This window comes from Oncorhynchus nerka, linkage group LG20 (assembly GCF_034236695.1).
Source record: "Oncorhynchus nerka isolate Pitt River linkage group LG20, Oner_Uvic_2.0, whole genome shotgun sequence".
Taxonomy (NCBI): Eukaryota; Metazoa; Chordata; class Actinopteri; order Salmoniformes; family Salmonidae; genus Oncorhynchus; species Oncorhynchus nerka.
In genome coordinates, this window is record NC_088415.1 from 41,959,151 (window position 1) to 41,965,150 (window position 6,000).

A 6,000-nucleotide genomic window follows, 5' to 3' on the forward strand; every position below is an offset into this window, starting at 1 on the left:
GGAGGAGTGGGAGAGACAGAGAGAGAGGGAGAGGGAGAGTGACATGAAGTGGAGGAGAGGGAGAGACAGAGAGAGGGAGAGGGAGAGAGATATGAAGTGGAGGAGTGGGAGAGACAGAGAGAGAGGGAGAGGGAGAGAGACATGAAGTGGAGGAGAGGGAGAGACAGAGAGAGAGGGAGAGGGAGAGAGATATGAAGTGGAGGAGTGGGAGAGACAGAGAGAGAGGGAGAGGGAGAGAGACATGAAGTGGAGAGAGACAGAGAGAGAGGGAGAGGGAGAGAGATATGAAGTGGAGGAGAGGGAGAGACAGAGAGAGAGGGAGAGAGATATGAAGTGGAGGAGATGGAGAGACAGAGAGAGAGGGAGAGAGATATGAAGTGGAGGAGAGGGAGAGACAGAGAGAGAGGAGAGAGAGAGATATGAAGTGGAGGAGAGGGAGAGACAGAGAGAGAGAGAGAGAGGGAGAGAGATATGAAGTGGAGGAGAGGGGAGACAGAGAGAGAGGAGAGAGGGAGAGAGATATGAAGTGGAGGAGAGGGAGAGAGAGAGAGAGGGAGAGGGAGAGAGACATGAAGTGGAGGAGAGGGAGAGACAGAGAGAGAGGAGAGGGAGAGAGACATGAAGTGGAGGAGAGGGAGAGACAGAGAGAGAGGGAGAGGGAGAGAGACATGAAGTGGAGGAGAGGGAGAGACAGAGAGAGAGAGGGAGAGGGAGAGGAGAGGGAGATAAATGAAGTGGAGGAGAGGGAGAGACAGAGAGAGAGAGGGAGAGGGAGAGGGAGATAAATGAAGTGGAGGAGAGGGAGAGACAGAGAGAGAGGGAGAGGGAGAGAGAGAGAGAAGGGAGAGAGGGAGAGACAGAGAGAGAGGGAGAGGGAGAGGGAGAGAGAGAGGGAGAGACAGAGAGAGAGAGAGAGAGAGAGAGAGAGGAGGAGAGGAGAGGGAGAGACAGAGAGAGAGGGAGAGACAGAGAGAGAGAGAGGGAGAGAGATATGAAGTGGAGGAGAGGAGAGACAGAGAGAGAGGGAGAGACAGAGAAAGAGGGAGAGAGACAGAGAGAGGGGAGACAGAGGGAGAGACAGAGAGAGAGGGAGAGACAGAGAGAGAGGGAGAGACAGAGAGAGAGGGAGGGAGAGGGAGAGACAGAGAGAGAGGGAGAGGGAGAGAGAGAGACAGAGAGAGAGGGAGAGACAGAGAGAGAGGGAGAGACAGAGAGAGAGGGAGAGAGATATGTGCGCTGCTTTGTATGTTACCCCTGAGAGAGAGATTAGGACAGAGAATGTACCAGTCTGTACTAAGCCTCCACATCTGGGGCTGTGGCGTAGCCTCCTACACACCGGATTGTGTTTGAGAAGGCCCACAGGTAATCTCAGCTGAACAGACACTGCTGCCAGGGGGAGAGAGAGAGGGAGAGGGAGAGAGAGAGAGAGAGAGAGAGAGAGAGAGAGAGAGAGAGAGAGAGAGGAGAGAGAAAGGGAGAGAGAAAGGGAGAGAGAAAGGGAGAGAGAGGGGGGAGAGGGAGAGGGGAGAGGGGAGAGGGAGAGGGAGAGGGAGAGGGGTATGAAGTGGAGGAGAGGGAGGGCGAGAGGGAGAGGAAGAGAGAGACGGAGAGAGATATGAAGGAGAGGGAGAGGGAGAGGGAGAGGGAGAGAGAGGGAGAGAGAGGGAAAGTGGAGGAGAGGGAAAGAGAAAGAGGCATGATAAAGGACTATTTATTACCCCACAGAGGGGTATACTCTCTCGCTCTCTCTCTCTCTCTCCACAATGTGCATGTGAGCGTATGTGTGTACATGCATGCATCCATGTATAAGTCATGTGACTGCACGTTTGCATCTGTGAGGGTTTGGGTCTGTGTGCTATGAGTTGGCAATGAGTCCCCTGCAGCATTGCCCTACACACAGAGAGAGAAAGAGAGAGAGAGAGAGAGAGAGAGAGAGAGAGAGAGCGAGAGAGAGCAAGAGCGAGAGGGGGGGGGCTCACCCTACTAGAATCTGAAGTCAAATGTCTACTGTTTGCTGATCAAATCAGATGTCATTGGTCACATACACGTGATTAGCAGATGTTATTGGTCACATACACGTGATTAGCAGATGTTATTGGTCACATACACGTGATTAGCAGATGTTATTGGTCACATACACGTGATTAGCAGATGTTATTGGTCACATACACGTGATTAGCAGATGTTATTGGTCACATACACGTGATTAGCAGATGTTATTGGTCACATACATGTGATTAGCAGATGTTATTGGTCACATACACGTGATTAGCAGATGTTATTGGTCACATACACGTGATTAGCAGATGTTATTGGTCACATACATGTGATTAGCAGATGTTATTGGTCACATACACGTGATTAGCAGATGTTATTGGTCACATACACGTGATTAGCAGATGTTATTGGTCACATACATGTGATTAGCAGATGTTATTGGTCACATACATGTGATTAGCAGATGTTATTGGTCACATACATGTGATTAGCAGATGTTATTGGTCACATACATGTGATTAGCAGATGTTATTGGTCACATACACGTGATTAGCAGATGTTATTGGTCACATACACGTGATTAGCAGATGTTATTGGTCACATACACGTGATTAGCAGATGTTATTGGTCACATACACGTGATTAGCAGATGTTATTGGTCACATACACGTGATTAGCAGATGTTATTGGTCACATACATGTGATTAGCAGATGTTATTGGTCACATACACGTGATTAGCAGATGTTATTGGTCACATACACGTGATTAGCAGATGTTATTGGTCAGATGTTATTGGTCATACAGCAGTGATTAGCAGATGTTATTGGTCACATACATGTGATTAGCAGATGTTATTGGTCACATACACGTGATTAGCAGATGTTATTGGTCACATACACGTGATTAGCAGATGTTATTGGTCACATACACGTGATTAGCAGATGTTATTGGTCACATACACGTGATTAGCAGATGTTATTGGTCACATACACGTGATTAGCAGATGTTATTGGTCACATACATGTGATTAGCAGATGTTATTGGTCACATACACGTGATTAGCAGATGTTATTGGTCACATACACGTGATTAGCAGATGTTATTGGTCACATACACGTGATTAGCAGATGTTATTGGTCACATACACGTGATTAGCAGATGTTATTGGTCACATACATGTGATTAGCAGATGTTATTGGTCACATACATGTGATTAGCAGATGTTATTGGTCACATACACGTGATTAGCAGATGTTATTGGTCACATACACGTGATTAGCAGATGTTTTTGGTCACATACATGTGATTAGCAGATGTTATTGCTGGTGTAGAAAAATGCTTGTGCTTCTAGCTCCGACTGTGCAGTAATATCTAACAAATAATATCTAACAAACTACACAACATATACCCAATACACAAATCTAAGTAGGAATGAATTAAGACTATATACATATGGACGAGCGATGTCAGAGCGGAACGGACTAAGATACAGTAGAATAGTATAGAATATAGTATATACATATGGGATGTGTAATGCCAGATATGTAAACATTGTTAGTGACTAGGATACAGTAGAATAGTATAGAATACAGTATATACATATGGGATGTGTAATGCCAGATATGTAAACATTGTTAGTGACTAGGATACAGTAGAATAGTATAGAATACAGTATATACATATGGGATGTGTAATGCCAGATATGTAAACATTGTTAGTGACTAGGATACAGTAGAATAGTATAGAATACAGTATATACATATGGGATGTGTAATGCCAGATATGTAAACATTGTTAGTGACTAGGATACAGTAGAATAGTATAGAATACAGTATATACATATGGGATGTGTAATGCCAGATATGTAAACATTGTTAGTGACTAGGATACAGTAGAATAGTATAGAATACAGTATATACATATGGGATGTGTAATGCCAGATATGTAAACATTGTTAGTGACTAGGATACAGTAGAATAGTATAGAATACAGTATATACATATGGGATGTGTAATGCCAGATATGTAAACATTGTTAGTGACTAGGATAATGCAGTAGAAACATAGTATAGAGATACAGTATATACATATGGGATGTGTAATGCCAGATATGTAAACATTGTTAGTGACTAGGATACAGTAGAATAGTATAGAATACAGTATATACATATGGGATGTGTAATGCCAGATATGTCAACATTATTAAAGTGACTAGGATACAGTAGAATAGTATAGAATACAGTATATACACGCGAGATGTGTAATGCCAGATATGTCAACATTATTAAAGTGACTAGGATACAGTAGAATAGTATAGAATACAGTATATACATGCGAGATGTGTAATGCCAGATATGTAAACATGATTAAAATCGATCCGTTTTCAACTGGAGAGATGGAGACGCATGGTATCTGTCTCAATCCTCCGTAATGGCTTGTGTTACACCTCCGCATCTGCAGTGAAAGATGGTGGACCTAGAGCGGTGTTTGTCAAACCATGAGACATACCTAGAATCGGTCTTCTCACAAAAACGTCTGTAGCTTCCGAACCGTTTGACCTACAAAATCGTATGACCCCTCTCTGGAAAGGGGAGACCCTCACGAACACGGTGGGTTTTCTCTCTACGTCCCCCACAGTGTCAGGGGACTCGTCTGAAGTCGGAACCGTCTATGTGCCGACTTCTGTTTGTAGAATCCAAAATCTTTGGGCTACAAACTAATGTGACCTCACTTGTCACAATGTTCTCCGTTTTGCCCTACGTTCCCCACAAGTGTCACGGGACTAATCTGAAGGTAACCGGAACTGATTCAAATGATAGATTATTTAACCAGGGACCTCTCGCAACCTAAGCCATAATCATACACCTATACCAACGATCCGTTTGGTCAAAGAATTATCACTTTCCACAAAAATGACGGTCAAGATATGAATCGATGTCCCTATGTTGCTAGTGAGCAGCACATAGCATTGGTGGTATAGTGGTGAGCATAGCTGCCTTCCAAGCAGTTGACCAGGGTTTGATTCCTGGCCAATGCAGAGCATGAGGGATTCATTCGTTTTATGGGCTGGATGTCATTTCAAGTGTATTACATTTGAGTCAATATCCTTGTTCGTGGAAGTCAGATTTGCTCCAACATTCTGCAGATTTTCTAAATGAATAAATGTTGTGCGACATTGAACCAACTAGTGTATATGACAATAGATTAGAAGTCCATCTCGTAAACCATTCAGCCACCTCGTCCTGCGCCCAAGAGGTGGCAGTTGGCGCTCCGACCAGTGGCCCACGATCTGCCTGTCAGAGCTTGTTAAAGGATCTGCAAAAGGGCTCATGCAGGATTTGAACCCGGGACCTCTCGCACCCCAACTGAGAATCATACCCCTCGACCAACAAACTGTTATGTTGCTTTCTGTAGCAATGACAGTGAGGATATCGATTGACGTGTCCACGGTGCTTGGAAAGATTGAACATCATGTGAGCGTTTTGTGCTTTACTTGTGAGCATAACAGTCATCCACACTGTTGACCAGGCTTCAGTTCAAATCTTCTGTAGTTCATCTGCTGTGTCTTTCACATTCTGCCATCTTCAGCCGCGACAGCACACTGAGGATGAGTGTTGACAAATGAACAAAGAACAAAATGAGATCAATGAATATTTTCAAAGAGAATATGATAAGATAAGACTTCAATAAGAATGGAACTCATTTATTTTTAGTCAATTGACGCATCAGTGCAGGAATCAAAGTAAATGAATGTAAAAAAATACCCATTAAGTGACTAAGATACAGTAGAATAGTATAGAATACAGTATATACATATGAGATGAGTAATGCCAGATATGTAAACATTATTAAAGTGACTAGGATACAGTAGAATAGTATAGAATACAGTATATACATGCGAGATGAGTAATGCCAGATATGTAAACATTGTTAGTGACTAAGATACAGTAGAATAGTATAGAATACAGTAAATACATATGAGATGAGTAATGCCAGATATGT

General features: G+C 43.4%; 1 protein-coding gene and 1 non-coding gene across 4 annotated transcripts in view; both read left to right on the forward strand.

Annotated features, from left to right (window-relative positions):
• LOC115124777 (rho guanine nucleotide exchange factor 25-like) overlaps positions 1-6,000 on the forward strand; it is a 181,004-nt gene that overhangs the window by 65,024 nt on the left and 109,980 nt on the right. The window lies entirely within an intron of this gene.
• Positions 4,964-5,035, forward strand: trnag-ucc (transfer RNA glycine (anticodon UCC)). The gene has a single exon. It is a non-coding gene; the product is annotated as a tRNA-Gly (tRNA).